The sequence below is a fragment of the Triturus cristatus genome, chromosome 7 (assembly GCF_964204655.1).
Source record: "Triturus cristatus chromosome 7, aTriCri1.1, whole genome shotgun sequence".
NCBI classification, from domain to species: domain Eukaryota; kingdom Metazoa; phylum Chordata; class Amphibia; order Caudata; family Salamandridae; genus Triturus; species Triturus cristatus.
In genome coordinates, this window is record NC_140590.1 from 1,574,761,515 (window position 1) to 1,574,779,466 (window position 17,952).

The 17,952-nt window shown below is 44.8% G+C and overlaps 1 long non-coding RNA gene across 2 annotated transcripts in view; it reads left to right on the plus strand.

Moving 5' to 3' along the window:
- Nucleotides 1-363: 363 nt before the first annotated feature.
- LOC146812417 (uncharacterized) overlaps nt 364-17,952 on the plus strand; it is a 154,903-nt gene continuing 137,314 nt past the window's right edge. For both annotated transcript variants that reach the window (XR_014966856.1, XR_014966857.1), the window contains exons 1-2: nt 364-560; nt 808-894. This is a non-coding gene — a long non-coding RNA (uncharacterized LOC146812417). The remainder of the gene's footprint in view (nt 561-807; nt 895-17,952) is intronic.

The window sequence follows — 17,952 nt, forward strand, 5'->3', positions numbered from 1 at the left end:
CGTTGTAATGGCATGCGTTGTCACAGCATTTGCGTTGTAACAGTTTCGTTGTAATGGCAGTGCGTTGTAAAAGTTGCGTTGTAATGGTTGTTCCCCTTCAAGGGCACTGGAACATAAAAAACAACATAAGTAAGAAATGCTTGAAGTATGACCAGGATACCTATAACAAATTCAATGTATAACCACTTGTGTTCTTTTTCAATGAAGTTATGTGTTTTGTAGTTTTAGTATTCTTTTGCATACCAAAAGTATTTTGGTGAAAAATAACAACAGACAAATATTATAGAGCATTACATATTTATTCAGAACAAACTTCAATAACCCCATTTTACTCAGAAATGTTTTGCTTTTATTGAAGGAAGTCTTCTAATCGAGATGGCCTCTTCATTGACCAAATAGTCACTGCCAGCTGCTGCTGATGGTCCTGAAATATTCCTCAAGTACTGCAATTGAAACACTGGAACAGAGGTGGATTAATATGCCTTATAACCAATAGCATGACTGTGAGAGAGAAATGGATGTCTGGACTGATTCAATATGGGATGTTCACCATCTTAAAGGTATGGTTGAAGTGGGCTGACCCAAAGCTCTGTGTATTATTTCAGAACAAAATGGCTTGTAAATGTCGGATCTAAAAATAGGTGAACAAAATTGATGAAAGAAGACTTTGGTACCACAGGTGATTTAATTGACTTTCCAGTGCTGCACAGACATATAATGAAATTGCCTTCATTCGTTTACACCATTATCAAAGATGGCATCTTTCACAAAGAAAGGCCATTTAAAATCAGATATTTGCACTTGCAGGATTACTCTCAGGATTGGAGAAAATGTCTGACTTTCATGACATTCCCAAAGATACCCAAGCAAATTCTATGATGATCGTGGATTTCAGTAAGTACCTCATTGCTTAAAAATGATGTGTGCAGCATCTATTTATGAAAATAATCTGCATGCACAAGTGCAACCCTAATGTGCATTTGCAAAATTTTTACTCTTCTCCACATAGAAAACCTTTTTCTTTGCGTAGGAGCACCTATGTCTACAACTCCATTAAATGTGGCAGTGTTCCCTTCCCACTGGCATCCTATAAACACATTTACCTTCCTTTGACAAAAGTAAATTTGTGCAAGGGTGTTGCAAAGACTATGTGAATACCGGCGAAACGTTTAGGTTTGTGGGATTTCACCTACGTTTACAAGTAGACTCACTTACAAACATCCATAAACACAGTTCAAATGATAAATTTCGGGGTCATGATTTTTATTCCCCAGTTTTCCAATGGCCTCACACAACTAGCTACAAAGCGCCTGAATACTCTCACGGGTGAATAGATTACTGTGAAAACACTGATTACATAACAACACGAAAGCTTAGATATTGACAAGATAACAGAGAATTGCATTGTTCCAGTGGTCTGTTGAGCATTACCCAGTGGTCCATGGTAAGAATAGAGCATTGACACAGTGGGTACTTTGAAAGGGCAGAATGGTAAACTGTATTTGATTGTTGTAATATATCTATTTTCTAAGTGGCCAGAAGTGGCTCGTATGAGTGGCATTTCCTCAGGGGCGGTCATTCATTTTCTAGAAGGATTATTCAGAAGAGAGGGAGTTCCCAACACTTTGCTGATAGACAATGGACTGCAGTTTTGTTCCAAAGAGTTTGAAAGTTTCCTCTATTTGTATGACGTAAAATATTAGAACACAGCTCTCGATCATCCTTAGTTTAATGAGATGGTGGATAGGATCAACAAAACCATTAAAGATAGTGATATACATGCCAACATTTTAGAAGAGAGAAGTGGTAGATTTGAAAACACAATCAGAATATATTTCCTCCATTGACTTTCGACTGAAGCAGAGGCAAAATAAAGCCATTTTTATACGCAAATCATGAGTTTCCCGTCTGAATAGGTTCTACTGGCATGTATGTAGTTAATCATTGGCAAAAAGTGGAGGTTTAGAGTGGAATAAAGAAGAGAGAGAAAAATCATAGTATTTTAAAGACCATGGTCTCATGTAATGTGTTTTAACAGCCGCGAACCCAGCAATTCTGTAAATCTAAGCATTTACAACCGCTAAAAACACTTTTTAATGTACTAAACCCATTTAATGATTCAGATTTTTTTTTCCGAATTGTTAAATGAGTTTAGGAAGTATTAAGGAACTGCAATTTACAAGGGGTGCTTTAAGGGTGTCCCTTCCAAAGACCAATTCATAAAGGTATGTATTAATGGTTTGCGACCGAAATCCAGTCGTAAAACAATATTTGGTTGTAACCCATTTGTGAACCGACCAATTAATACGACCAATTAATACATAGGTCGGTTCTTGGTACCCGAGGCCCCTGTTTGATATTTGACTATACTTGTGTATGAAAATCTTTTTTCTGTTTTGGGTACTTCTATTATCTGGTTACCTATCTGTAAGTTCCTAGGTTCAGGAAAGATTATTTATTGTTGATGTTTGTATAAGGGAAGATGTGTGGAATCCCTTTCACGTCGCTGTTGCTGTACACTGATCCTGTATTCATGTTTGCCGTTCTTACAGTCTGTACACATAAATGTTGGACTGAGAGGGCATTGTTATGGTGTCTGTTGGAAAGCGGAATAAAATGAAGTAGAACGCACTTTCCAGTTTTACCTATTTATCAAGGAGATTTTTTCAACATGATGCTTTCTTAATCTGTTGAAGGATGTACTGAAACAACGCTCGAAATCAGTACTCCGATAGAACGAGATTTCAGAGGAATTATTGTGTCTGCCGATTTAACTAACAGCATCATTGGGTTTATTAAACGTCGTGGTTACAGTTAAATGCAGTGATTTCTCCACCAGATGACGCTACGAACCAGTTCACAAGCAACGGATGCATCAGTGTGTGCGAGGAACACAAATGATCCGGTTCGAAACAGAAAGAACCTGTGGTTCACTTCAGAACATAGTCCATAATTCCGTTTGTAAAGAGGGCAGGCGGTTCCGTTTTCTGTCACCGAATTTATACAGTTTGCACGTCTCTGGGAGAGCCCGCCTCCAACTCTTCGTTACCCGAGGAAAGCGAATCTTCGCAGGAGTTCTAGTGACCCCTGACGGTTTCGATTGTTTCAGTGCGACCTGTCTGCGCGTGAGCGAACGACGTGTGCTAAGATCATCCAGTGACGCACCACGACTTCGTCACGAAATAACCACCCTCCACCGATACTGCTTATAATAGACTCTTTTCATTGGTGGGACGGATATCAAGGTTGGCAGTTTCATAAACAATGGATTGAATGGTGGGTATGAACGCAGTTTGGACACAGGTGACACCATTTAGCAAATGTGCCAAATAACAGGCAGTAGGGGCCTCACGCCCTCAGCAAGTAAGAGTAGTTCTTTTGACGTCAGCTTGTTGCAAGGGGTGCTCAGCGCACACTTCTAATGAAATAAAACGACATGCCCCATAATACAAATAGCTCCTGGGCTATAAAACCAGGAGTGGCTGACAGCAACAATCAGGATTTTCGTCTGGATGGGCCAAGGGTAAGTTCGGGTGGGACAATGTGGGCCCAATTTTTGTCAATTCTGGAGGTAGCCTACAAGCCAAAGATAACATCATATCTTCTTCCAAGCAGTCATACAGTGCATCTAGAGAGTTATTTAAGAGTAGGGGCTAATGCATATTACTCAACTGCCCCAATCCTTATAATTTCCAGCAGGCCAGGCTTGAACAGAAGCACCTGGATTCCTTGCAGATTTTAATAGTAGTTCAGGGTTAAGGAGGTCCCTTTTACCACACCTAAGCCTTGACATTTCACACTAGGAAGAATGGCTACTTACTTGCAGTTTGCCCAAACACCTGTAATGCATACTGTGAACTTTGTAACTGTTTATTTTTATGTCATTCTTTTGCGGTCTACTTTCATTGATAAAAAAAGTTTAAAAAACATCAACACATTTGGAAAAAAAAAGAAAGCAGTTTTCATGCCTTAGAAGTGTAAAACCATTCTTTCCAGTCAAAACAGGTAACCTTCTGGGGCCACATTACTGTGCTTCGGTTACAGCAGGGGCTGTAGATACTTGTGCTGCCCCTTCTGTAATACTGAAGCGCTGGCACACATGTAAAACCAGAGCTATATTCAGAGGATGATCCCTCATTTGCATGGGGCGTGACCCCACGCAAACAAGGGAAACATTTTACCTCAGCCCATGCATAGTATGGATGTGGACGCGGAGGCAAACAGACACACAACATGAGAAACTAAAGCAATCATCCAGACTCACAGAATACTCCAGCATGGCTGGGTTTTGTACCAGTCTGAACTGAATGCTCTGTAAAGTGCATTTACTTCTCTCTGGTCAGGTCATTTTATGTTATGTTGCTTTTTAAAGCACACTGTCACCTAGAGGGCATCCTGGAGCCTAATGTGAGGTTAGCCAAACCTGGTTCCTTTTTTATAATTTTTTTATTTATTAGCATTTTCATGCAATCAGTACAGCTTATACTTAACATCTGCTTACAATAATAGAACAAGTGAAAAATACATATTTCTTACAGTCTCAGTATTATGCATTGTAGTCAGTGCATGTTGGCGTAGGTGTGTTACATTTATCAGTACCCATAAAAAACATTGCTTGTTATTCGCCAAGCCTGGTTCCTAATGTGGTTACTCAAAAATCCAGGTCTTCAGCTTCTTGTGAAATGAAAGAAATGAGGAAGAGGCTTTGATATGTAACGGCACAACATTTCATGGTTTAGGAGCGATGTAGGAGAAGCCTCAACTGCAGGATCTGGTTTTCCACATGAGTGGGTTGCTTGTTTATTTCAGCGTAGAGAGTGTTATTGTAGTCTAGGTTGCTGGTGGAAAAAGTGTGGGTGATGATTTTCCGCATGTTTACTGGGACCCGTTTGAAAATCTTCCTCAGCATCTTCAGTGTGTGCAAGCATAAGGCACTGATTACGTTGACTTTGGCTGTGATGTTGGGTTTGCAGTCAAGGGTGAGCCGAAGGTTCTTGCCTATGGTTATTTAGTTCTAAGGTAAGTCTAAATAAATTAGCATTAATGCCACTGTGTGTATATCATCCCACATTACATAGCCATGCTTTCGACACGGTCGACTATACCATCTTGGTCGACCGTGTCGAACAGGCAGGCCTCAGGGGCCCTGCACTGAGCTGGATCCGTTCATTTATTACTCACCGAACTCAATCGGTCAGACTAGGCTCCTTTACGGCTCCCACCATTTCCACCATCTGCGGAGTACCTCAGGGCTCTTCGCTGTCTCCCCTGCTTTTTAATTTGTATTTACGCCCTCTTTTGTACTCCCTCAGGCACGCTAAGGTCACCATTTTCAATTACGCCGATGATTTGCAGCTCATCTTTCCTTTGAACACCAAGGACTCTGTGGTAGAATTCCAAAACACCATGTCCCACATTTTGAGTTGGATGAGCTGCAATCATCTTAAACTTAATCCAGGCAAGACCGAATTGGTCTTGCCGGGACAGAGCGCCCTCAGCTGGAACCCTAGCTTCTGGCCCACATGCATGGGCGCCCCCCCATCCAAATCATCCTCGGTCAAGAGCCTCGGCATTTTCATCAGTGAGGACCTCTCTCTGAAAAAACAAGTTGGAGCTGTTGTTTCCTCCAGTTTTTTTCAGCTGAAGAAAATAAAAAAAATCGCCCGCTTCTTTTCCCAAGCTGCCCTCACTCAGATCATTATCTCCCTGGTTTTGTCCAGATTGGACTTTTCCAACAGTCTATACCTTGGGCTCCAAACTGGAGAGCTTAAACGCCTCCAGCTGGTTCAAAACCAGGCAGCCAGACTCCTCTTGAACATTCCTAGAAGGCAATCAGTCAGACCTGGCTTGAAACAACTGCATTGGCTCCCGGTCGAGCAACGTGTGGCCTTCAAAGCTGGTTGTATCCTTTTCAAATCTCTACACGACATCGGGCCCTTTTTCATTAGAGACCTATTTAAAAAATATAGTCCTCCCCGTAATCTCCGGTCTGCTCATAAAGCCCTTTTGACTATCCCTCCTTACAAGAAAAAGCGTCTCGGAGGCAGCTGCTTTGACCATCTTGCCGCTGTCCTCTGGAACTCTTTCCCTCTTCACCTGAAACTTAGTGATAACATCCTCAGCTTCAGACACGCTCTGAAGACCTGGCTCTTTACCCAGGCGCATCACTAAGCTGCTTTATCCTCACCCACCGATGGCCACGCCTGTTCCTTACTACAGCGCCATGAAGCCTCCGGGCGTACGAGCGCTTAACAAATGCCAAATAACATTAACATTAACATTAACATGGTAGCCCTTTATTGAAATAAATTAATTATGATCAGTCCTAGTGCAAGTAGATGTGGTTAGACAAAGAGTATCACCAGGGCCACTGAAGTTATGTGGTAGGAGAGGACCAAATTATGCAGCAAAGTTGACTACATTATGCAGCAAGCAAAGGCAAATTAAGTGGTGTAATGCAGTGACATTTTCTGATAGTATACTTCATTACTTTTTTATACTTGTTACTACTGTCTGGGCCTAGGTTGCACCTCATGAATACAAGTTTAACATGCAAGTAGACCAATAAACAACCGAAAGGTGAACAGTCAACCTTTGCAAAGGGTCTTCAGCTGTGCTACAACATCTTTTGACAGATTGGAACGGATTGACAGATTGATAGCTCTTTCTCGATACTGTGGGTGGTGGTGCATGGCCGTTCTTAGTTGGTGGAGCGATTTGTCTGGTTAATTCTGATAACAAACGAGACTCCTCCATACTAACTAGTTACGCGACCCCCAGCTTTTCACAATTTTATGTGTCTTTTGAGTAATCGTTTACTTTCAACTCTATTATTGTTATTGGTGTTAAATCTAATGTATTAACTGTTTGTTGTTTCTCTTGGTCATGATATGTCATAAATGTTATATGTGTAAACTGAAAAATAATTGAACTAAGAAGGTGTAATAAAAACACCATACCACTTTAGTTGACGTAGTGGTCTTTGTTGAAATAACAGTAATTTGAGATATACACTGTTACATTTCTTTGTATAAAAATATTGATGGGGCCCTGTTTGGGTGTGTTATTGAGCCCAACCCCTCTTGTGGTTGTTAACAACATCTATTGTAGCATTTTTTAGTAACTTTCTATCCCTTTGAGCTAGGTAATTTTTTTAAAAAAACTATAGATTATGCAGCAGATGATAGATTATGTGACAAATCCATAATTTTGCGGCAAACACCACAGCCATAAAAATGCATATTTCAGTGCCGTCGATTATAACCCGAGAATGTGAAATGCACAATAACAGAATATGAAATGCTCATGTTTGTAACTGTGCTATACTGGTGAGAACAAATTCAGCCCAACACAGTATCTTACTTGACATAACCTCAGCATCTGGCAAAAAACAGACAGATACACTTAGCGCCCCATTCATAAGGTAAACTAAAACTTTTGTGTAGGTTTACTATTTTTTGGTGTTCATAAACTACAAGTTTAATTTTATGAATAGTAATTTTAGGACTGTGGAGCACCGCACTGGTGGTAGATACTCTGCACATAAAAAGTTAGGCCTGTTCCATCTTTTTAAGTGCGGAGCTCTCCACCCCGACTGCAGCATCCCGGAGTCGTAAAATTACCTTTAGTAAAAATAAACTCGTAGTTTGTGAATACAAAGAAATAGTAAACCTACACAAAAGTATACGTTTACCTTTATGAATCAGGCCCTTACACTATTAGGCATTGTAATTCCACATTAATTCTTGGAGGACATTTATGATTCCCTCGCCCTGGTGGATGCTCATCCAATGAGACATGCACGGCTACTAGCTGAATAGTTTAATGCATGCCCCATCCTACAGAATATTACTGCGTTCATCTTACATAAGCAAAAATTATTAAACACTCTCAGAACCCCCACACAGACCATAATTAGCGTGCAGAAGACTGTCCACAGGCCTTGGCGTCACTGTACCTGCTGCATCTTTGGCAAGTAAACCTCAGTTTCCAATCTCCCAACTAGAGATGGGGGACCGGCTGAAAGCTTGATCTGTGCTTGTACCTGAAGCCTGGCTCAGCTTCAGGGGTGTTGGGACTTCAAACCAATAACGAGCCAAGCTTAAATGTACCTGCCACTTTCAATGTACCCAGGATGTGGCATTACAGCGAGAGCTTCCAACTTTGGGAGTGAACAAGATAGGTTTTAGTCTCGCACTGGATCAACATCCTGTTATTCTGGGTAAATGTGCAGTGCCTAAAAGAAATGAATGTGACTTTGTAATGTAACCAGGGTTCATGTAAAGTGCTACAATACTTCTAGATTGTATTAGCACTACATAAAAACTGCTGAAAACTGCACAAAGAGGTAAAAAAAAGCAATAACATAAAAAAGCAAGAAAAATAGATAGCCATTTAGTGGCTAATTTGTACAAAGTGAGAACATAAAACCTGGATATATTGCAGATTTCCCACTTAAACTGTGTGATCTTGAGCAAACATTTTAATTTTAAAAAAACTTGTTTTTCCTTCATATTTGTGCATGAAAGCACATTCAAATACATGAATTTGAAAACGGGCAATTAAAAAAACCTATTGTGTTTGATTTAATAGACTAACGTTGCTCTATATTAATCTGTGCCACCTACAGGGTCCACAGGACAACTGTCTTGCCTGTTGCTTCACTAATCTCACTGTCACCAGTGTGAGGCCGAGCAGGAATGACTCTAAGCTCATGTTTAAAAGCTATAACTTTTAATAAGCGCTATATTGTGACATATTAATTGGCCAATGTTCTTTCCCCAAACTGTACTGTTGCAAAACCCAATTGGCAACCCTCTGGCCACATGTAAGTCCCTTGTGAAAGGTACCACAGGTACCAACGCTACTGTGACCAGGGAAGGCCTCTAAGGGCTGCAGCCCTTATTGTGCCACCCTTAGAGGCCCTGTACCTTTACACACACACACACACTGCCACTGCAGGCTGCGTGTTTTGGTGCAGAACAAAGTGAAGAGCCGACATGGCACACATCCTTGTGTGCCATGCCTACAATACACTACCCTGGCATAGGTAAGCCACCCCACTAGCTGGGTGCACTATACCAGTGGTGAGGGTAGAGACGCAAGAGATCTGTACCCCTACAGTGTCTAAGTCAATTCTTAGACATTGTAAGTGCAGTAATGCCATAAAGAGTATATTGTCTGAGAGGTTGTCATTACGAACTCCACTCCAAAATAATGACTTTAATGAAAACTGGGAAGTTTGGTATCAAACTTCTCAACACATTAAACCCCCACTGATACCAGTGTGGGATTTAATGAAAAATGCACTCAGAGGGCATCTTAGAAACGCCCCCTGAAAAACGACCTAACTCTAGTGTCCTGGAAGAGTGGCTGCTCACAAGCTGCTACCACCAGACATGTTTCTGGACCCCTGGGTCAAGAGCCTGCCGTTCTGGGGGGCCTGAAACAACGCACATCCTGGGCAGAGGTGCCAAGCATCCTCCCCCAGGATAGGCTGGGTCCACGAAGGGGAAGCTTCAAAGGTTTGCTGCCTTTGTGAGCTACCTCAGCCATTTGCTTGCTCCCAGCAACTGGCCCCACCGGTTCTGACCTCCACTTTGGGCGGGAGAATCAACGGGAAAATCAAGTTAGGAGGCGAGGTGAAGCACAACTCTCAGTCCCCGTCATCTTGAAGATGGGGGGACCCAGCCAACCAGAGTGAGGCTTATGCCCCCTCCGACTGGAGGGTGGCATAATAGTGGGTGTACGCACCCCAAGGAAGGGACCTATTGGTCCCAACCTGTACCTACCTATAACGCCCCTAAATGTATTATTTAGGGGCAACCCTGAACCTTGCCTCGTCAGACAAGAAGAAACAAGAAAAAGAAGGACCGAAGAGCCATGCAGAAGAAGAGGAGGACACCAACTGACTTGGCCCCAGCCCTACCAGCCTGTCTCGACATCAACCAACTACAGCGAAATCCCAGGTGTTCTGCAGCCAGCAACCCCCAAGAACCCGGAGGACCTGCTGTGAGAAGTTGGCCTGGTATATGCTGTCCACTAATTAAAGTGGGCACCTTGTACCAGTCCAAACAACCCTTATTGATGATTAGGTTAAAGACAACCTTTATTGAAAGCTATCCTAGTGGTAGCTATGGAGAGCAGCCTTCAGGCTAAGTCTCGAAGGAATGTAAAGCAGCTTGTTTTACCAGATCAGAACCTCCTGAATGACCAAATGAAAGGAGAACCACACTAGAGATATATAAAATAAATATATTTAATACTGAACACTCTCTACTAACCTCTTTATGAGATTAGAGCACAAAGCACACAATATTAAATCACTAGAACGACAGTAAATAGCACAATACACAGCGGACTCCAGGGGGAGACCGAACCATATACTAAGAAAGTGGTATAACAACCACAACTTAACTAGACACAGTGCCTAGAGCATGTAGAATTGCTGGGACCCCAAGGAACCACCCAAAGTAGTGACACAGGGGACCCACGGAGGACGGGTGCAGTGTGTGAACACAGGCGCGAGCTCCGTACAATCCTATGTGAAAGTCGCAGTTGGAGTTTTAGAGATTAAGGACAATTCGAAGAGGACTTTAAGCAAACCCCTTGGAACATAGAAGGTTCTGAGGCCAGCACTCTTGAGAGTACCCAGATACCCGTGTTACCTATCCGAGAGGAGCCTGGTGCATAGGGGTCAAGTGGTGTCGGAAACCTTAGTCGTTTTCAATGGCGTGATGCGGAAAAGTGCTGCTGCTTGGAAGATGAAAAGTGTCCGGTGGGATCCAAGTCTGGATCTGAGGTGAGAAGACCCTGAAAGCAGAGGGGACAGAGTCTGGGTCACTTCAGGGTGACCAGGGGCACGATAGACGAATACCCACCTATGTCGGGTGCTTCAGGTGAGATGATGCGATGCTTGACTCTGCAGCCACGGGGACCAGGAGATGTCGACGATGACCAAAGTCCGGAGGTGAGATGTCCCACGAAGGATGTCAAGTGCTGGTGGGTCAGGGTCTGGATTGAACACCAATAAGCCTTTGCAACTGCAACCCATGCGGGCAGGGTAAATAAGCTTCAGTGAGGACCAGCAAGGTCCTGGGGTCGCTCCAAGCAATGGAGAGTCAGGGCACGTCTGGAGCAATCAGGAAAGCCCACTGAAAGTCAAAGTTACATTCACAGGGACCCATTGGTCAACGGACCAGGGATCGCGAAGGGACCTCGAGCTGAATCCCAAAATACCAGCCAACGGAACACCCATGGAGTGTTGGCCGGAAATCTTCAGTGGAAATACTGCTCGGGATCAGGACTACACGTAGTCCAAAGCACAGCCTCAGGGATTGCCAAAAAGCATATGCTGCTGCAAAAGTACACAGTGCACAGGGGTTTGGGTTGCACGGTCCCCACGAGGGATACGGGTCTCAGGATTGCTGAGAGAACTGACCAACCTCAGGGACGCTCGGGAACCCACCTCCTGTGTTGCAGAAATCTTCGGAGTCCTCAGGAGCTCAGGAGATGCAAACCGGTCAGATGCGTTAAAGGTGCCTGCCATGCAGGGGAATAACTCCTTTACTCCAAGGGAGATTCTTCAATCATCCAGCGTAGTGTAGATCATCAAAGTACTTGGTTTCTGTAGCAGAGTTTAGTCCAGGTAAAATCTAAAGTCCTGTAGTCAGGAAGGCGTGGGACACACTCTGGGGACCCACCTATGGGAGGGTCAGGACAGAGGGGTGGCTACACCAATGTCCTTTGCCCAGTTTCATGCCAGAGCAGGAACAAATGGCTCCTGCAACCGGTTTGAACTGGACTATGCACAGGGACACCAAATGTGCCCCCAGTGCAGACTTCAAACACTCTCAGAGTGCACCCACTCAGCCCCAATACACTAAATCCTGTCTGGGAGGTGGTCACACCTCCCTGTGACAGGAAGCCTATTGTCAAGCCTTCCCCTGCTCGAGCTTGGCTCAGCAGCAGGAGGGCAGACATGTGTTTGTGGCTGGCAGCATCCATTTTGTGATGCCCAGGTCAAGAAAGCTGGTACCAGGTGTACCGGTGTGTCACATAAGTCCCTCTAGAAGGGTGGAATCATACCTCCCCCGCCAGTTACTGGCGGGGAGGTATGATTCCAAGGTGTTTGACACCAAACACTACATGTTTTTAGGTAGCCATTTTAAAGTTAGCATTTACCGCGAGGTTATAATGCACTTAAATATATATGGTTGGCTGCATCATAAACAACCCCCGGAAAATAGGATCCGAAGGTTGCAGAGGGGCTCTGCTCATGCAGGTGCACCATCTCACATAAAACCCAGAACCCTGCCTTCAGTATTGATAAGGCCTGCCATAGGGGTGACTGATAGGTTTATATGTGCAGTGATTTAGAATAGATATAGTGAACCTATATCTAAGTAAGGGGTGCATGCACCACCTTACACAGGCTGCAATAGCAGACCTGTGGTGTCAGTTTGAATGGTTTCTCAGGGGTGGCATAATACATGCTGCAGCCCCAGGGAGGCCTCTGGGGACCTATGCCCTGGGTACATAGTAAACCATATACCAGGGACTGATAAGGGTACCCCAGAATCCAATCTGGAGTGTACCTAAAGTACATGCAATCAATTTGGAGGAGAAAGCAGCTAGAGTGGGGCCCTGAATAGCAGGATCCCAGTCAGACTAAGTCGAAAACAGTGATACATCAGCAAAAAAGTGGGGGTAACTATAAGAAGCAGATCCTACTCTCCTACACCTGCCATGCCTTCGCCATCCAAAGACTTTGTCTCCCGTGAGCACTGGACTTGCTCAAGATTATCCGACTCTGACTCCGGACGACTCCATGAGTCCCCCACCATTCAGCACCCGGCACCTTGTGCCCGAATCAGAGTGGCCCAACACCCTAAGGTGGTCCCCCAGCGATCCTAGCCTGGGTTGCGGTGACCCCTGAACCCCCACAAGCTTCTAACCCAAGCCTGCATCCCTTATCTGGAAGGTCCCTCCAACCGCGACTGAAGGCGACACCCCGACGTCCCTCTGACGGAAGCGGTCCAAGAAGCCCGACCGCCCGACCGACTTCGTCTGCGAGTACTTGCGACCACAAGGGTTCAACTCCCAAAGACCCCATTCGCCGCCCACTCGCTGACTCCCTCTCAGAAATCCTCTACCAACCCTGTTGCATGGAACAAAGCTGACGGTGTCCACTGAGAAACCCTGGGGCCCCTGGCGACCGCATCCTACACCCAGCCGCCTCTGTGCCACTGGCAGTGTAGTGCTTGTGCCGGCCATTGGGCCCTTCAGTGCTAACCTCGACACCAAGAGCTTTTAGTTCCATCAACCATACCCTACTTTGGTATAGTATGTACAGAGCCAGCTTCCTACATTGGTGGATCAGCAGTGGGATCTACAACTTTGCATTTTTTGGACTGACTTGGGCAACACCATGGGGTATCAGCGGTGGGATCTACAACTTTGCATTTGTTGGACGGACTTGTCAACAACTGATCACACGACAGAACTCTTAAATTGTCTTTAGAATTCTGAATTTTTTAATTGACAAATTTTTCCAAATTACTAAAAGTCTTGTTAGGGCCTTGATTAAGTCCCTTTAGAATTTTAGAAAAATAAAAGCTCACTGTAGTTAGGGGTAAGAGGGTTAGAAACCTTTTGGAGAATGTTTCTTTACAAGGACCCAGCTATTAGTGAAAATATCACCAATGACATAAAGAATCTGGTTAAGGAGCTCATTCTCACTCCTTATCTCCACTTAGGGAGTTAAGGTCTCTATGTAAATTTATAAACATTTCCATGGGGTCCCATCCATCCAAACAAAAGCTCCAGGAGCTGTTGGCTGGGTATCCTAATGGCCATCCCTCTGAGCAAAGGGAAGACCTCTCAGATGGGGAAGGGGCAGGAGGGGATGAGGATAACTTCAAGCCCCCCCCCCAACTTCCTAGGGAGAACAGGGCCGTGTGCTCATGACTCCAAGAATACAACTCTCAGCACCTAGATCCCACACAGTTGGGTCAGGTGCTTCTGAGTCCATTGAGGACAGCCTCAATGAGTAAACCAACCTCTTAGTGAGGTTGACCAAAAGATTAAATCTAGAGACCAGACTCCTGGCTCCAGAGAAAGAAAGAGCAGAGATGGGCTTAGCTCCCATGGGAGCAACCTACTAAATAGGGGCAAAGAGCAATCTTACGATACCAAAATCCCCAAAGGGATTGTCCCCAAATTCGAGGAAAGTGATGACATCATCGAATGGTTCACAGCTTTTGAGAGAGCTTGTGAAATGAGAAAAGTGAGGAAGTCACAATGGGGGACACTCTTTTGAGAACTGTTCACTAGTTACTGCAGGAACAGATTCCTGACCCTTATATGGGCAGATGCGGGGTCTTATGACCTCATGAAGAGCACTCTGATTGGGGGCTTTGGACTCACAACTGAGGAATATATGATTAGATTCAAGGGGGCTTGCAAAATCCAAAACCATTCCTGGATTGACTTTGTAGATTACTCAGTTAAGACACTAGATACACGGCTAACTGGAAATAATTTGCATGCTTTCAATGGACTTTGCAATCTTTTTTATGAAAGAACATATTTTGAGTAATTGCACTAATGAGAAGATACATCAACATATGGTAGACCTAGGTCTAATTTCTCCCCAAGAATTGGGAATGAAGGCAGACCACTGGGTCAAGACTAGGGTAACAAAAACAGCCACTGGTGGTGACCAAAAGAAAGGGGTTAACAAACTACCAATCCGACCCAGGAGAAAAAGGGGGGGGGGCGACCCCAAAGGCAAAAAGCCAGAGTCTTCTAAAGGGCCCTCTTACCAAGTCCAATGGTAGGTACAAATGGAAGAACTTTGATCCCCAGAAGGCCTGGTGTTTCAACTGTAAGAAGTTGGGGCACTTAACTGGAGATGCTACTTGCCCTAGGAAGAAGCCTCCTAGTCCTCCTCCAGTTGGTACTGGTGTAGGCAATCTCCAGATGGGATCAACAGTGTGCCCAGAACGAATCAGGGTTCACCCTGAAGCAGTTCTAATCACTTAGGTTGAAGTTGAGTTTGCCACTTTAGCTGTGTGGTCTGCCAACTTAAAGAAGTATTTACAATACCCCTGGATAAATGGGACTACCATATAAGCCCTGAAGAATACATGTGCCAGTGTCACCATGGTGAGAGATACACTGGTTTCCCCAGAGCAATACCTGATTGGAAAATCTTATCCAGTCACCAACGCTGACAGTGTTACTACTAACCATGCCATGGCTATGGTAATAGGGAGTGGTCTCTCCAAAACTTCTAGCTGTCTGTCTGCTTGGAAACGTCCTGGAGAGTTAAAAAACCCACGCAGGAATTCTGGACTTCCCTGAGATTGTGTGTGTCAAGACTAGAGCACAGAGCCAAAAACAGGGTAAAAAAGAAGTGTTGGAGTCTGAAAGAGTGGCCCACCCTTCCAAGAGGAAAGGTAAGAAGACTGGGAAACCAGCTTCTGACCAACAAAAGATTCAGGACCCCTCTCCCCAGGGAAGCCCCAGAGAGAACTGAGCCCATGTAACTTGACACTTACCAGGTTGAGCTCTTGGGTCCAAGGGGACCCACTATCAATCAATCAATCATAGTATTTATAAAGCACACTACATACCAGTGAGGGTCTAAAGGCGCTGGGGGGGAGGGGAGAGCTGCTACTGTTCGAAGAGCCAGGTCTTGAGAAGTCTCCTGAAAGTTAGGAGGTCTTCGGTCTGCCGCAGGTGGATGGGGTGGGTGTTCCATGTCTAGGTAGCAGCTGTGCCTTGTACTGCAGACCTGTCCAACTCTTGAAGGCCCGAGGCAGCACAGGAAAAGGGAGATGTCAGTGGGACCCACAGAGCCGATTGGGAGGAGGGACTCCTGTATACTAAGGCCAGAGACCCAAATCCTGGTGCCACTAGGAGAGTGGTAGTGCCCCAAATGTTAAGATAGTTTTTACTCACTTTGGCTCATGACATCCCCCTAGCTGGGCATCTTGGTTAAACCAAGACTTGGAAAAGGCTAGTTAGCCAATTTTACTGGCCACAGATGTCCCAGAAAGTAAAGGGGTTTGTAAGCTCCTGTGTCACCTGTCAAGCGGGTGGCAAAACAGGTGAATACCCAAAGGCCCCCTTAATTCCACTACCAGTGGTTGGGGTTCCCTCTGAGAGGGTAGGTGTGGACATAGTGGGTCCACTTGAACCTCCCACAGCCTCAGGAAACACATTTATGCTGATGGTAGTGGATCATGCCACGAGGTATCCTGAAGCAATTCACCTTAGGACAGCTCCTGCAGCAGCCAAGGCCCTCATTGGTATTTTCCTCGGGGTAGAGTTTCCTAAAGAGGTGGTGTCAGACAGAGGGTCAAACTTCATGTCTGCATACCTCAAACACATATGTAAAGAGTGTGGAGTGCACTACACGTTTACTACACCCTATCACCCACAAACCAATGGTCTTGTTGAAAGGTTCAAGACATTGAAGGGCATGATCATGGGGCTCTCTGAAAAACGCAAAAGGAGATGGGATTTACTCTTGCCATGCTTGCTTTTTGCCTACAGGGAGGTACCTCAGAAGGGAGTAGGGTTTTCCCCCTTTGAACTTCTGTTTGGCCATCCTGTTAGGGGACCACTCTGTCTGGTTAAAGAGGGTTGTGATAAGCCTTTATAAGAACCCAAACAGGATATTGTGAACTATGTATTAGACCTAAGGTTCAGAATGGCCGAGTACATGGAAAAAGCTTCCAAAAATCTTGAGTCTAGCCAGGAACTACTTTGGTATAGTATATACAGAGCCAGCTTTTTTTTTTGTTTATAAAGCGCATGAATCACCTCCCAAGGGGTATCTCCGCGCTACTGAACTGCTTTTGTCAGCCAGAGAAGAAGAACAGATCAGAACAATGCAGTCTTAAGGAACTTACGGAACTGCAGGTGATCAGAGCACTCCCGCAGATGGCTCAGTAATTGGTTCCAATAGATAGGGGCCAAGTGGAAGAAGGCTTTACCATTCAGCCAAGCTTTTTACAGCGTGGAACCACAAGTAAGGATTTGGTCCCTGAGCATAACGCCCTGAGTGGCAGATATTTAGAGAATTTTCTGCCTGATAACTGGGACCTTTGCTGAAAGCTTTGTGCACAATGCAACAGATCTTGAATCGGATCCGCTTCCGCACTGGAAGCCAATGCAATCGCTGCAAGAGGGGGAGGGAGGAGGTAAGGGGGAGCATTGGAGACCAGTCGAGCTGCGGTATTTTGGACCACTTGCAATCTGTTCAGTGACGCTTGGTTAGCTGAGAGCAGAAGGGCATTGCAGTAATCCAGGTGACATAGCACCAGTGCCTGGATAAGGGTTTTCCAAGTGGTCAGAGGAAGGAAGAGAAATACCCTTCGGAGGAGGCTTAGCACATGGAAGCAAGCGCTGACGGTGGTTGAAGCATGTTCCTTGAGAGTTAGCTTCTGGTCCAGGCAGAATCCTAGGTTTTTGTCAACAGTCTTGGGGACTGATGCGGAACCCAGCTCTGTAGGCCACCAGCTCGGGGACCATCTCATGGATGTGTCACCAAACAACATAATTTCGGTTGTTCCCGCATTGAGCTGGAGGAAATTATGCCTCATCCAGCTAGCTATGGTCTTCATGCCTTCTGAGAAGGTGAACTGAGCTTTGTATTATTTTTATCGAAGGAGAGTAGGAGCTGAGTATCATCAGCATAAGAAATAGGCATGAAACCTAAATTCCTAAGTAATCCTGCCAAGGGAGCAACATAGATGTTGAATAAAGTGGGATCCCTGGGGTACTCCTTTTGTCAGTTCAATGGTCTTGGAGCGGAATGGGCCCAGGTTAATAGTCTGGGTTCTATGTGAAAGGAAACTCAACATCCATTGTAAAGCTGTTCCTTGGATTCCTATTTCTCTGAGTCTCCTGAGCAGAATTAGATGTGAGACAGTGTCGAAG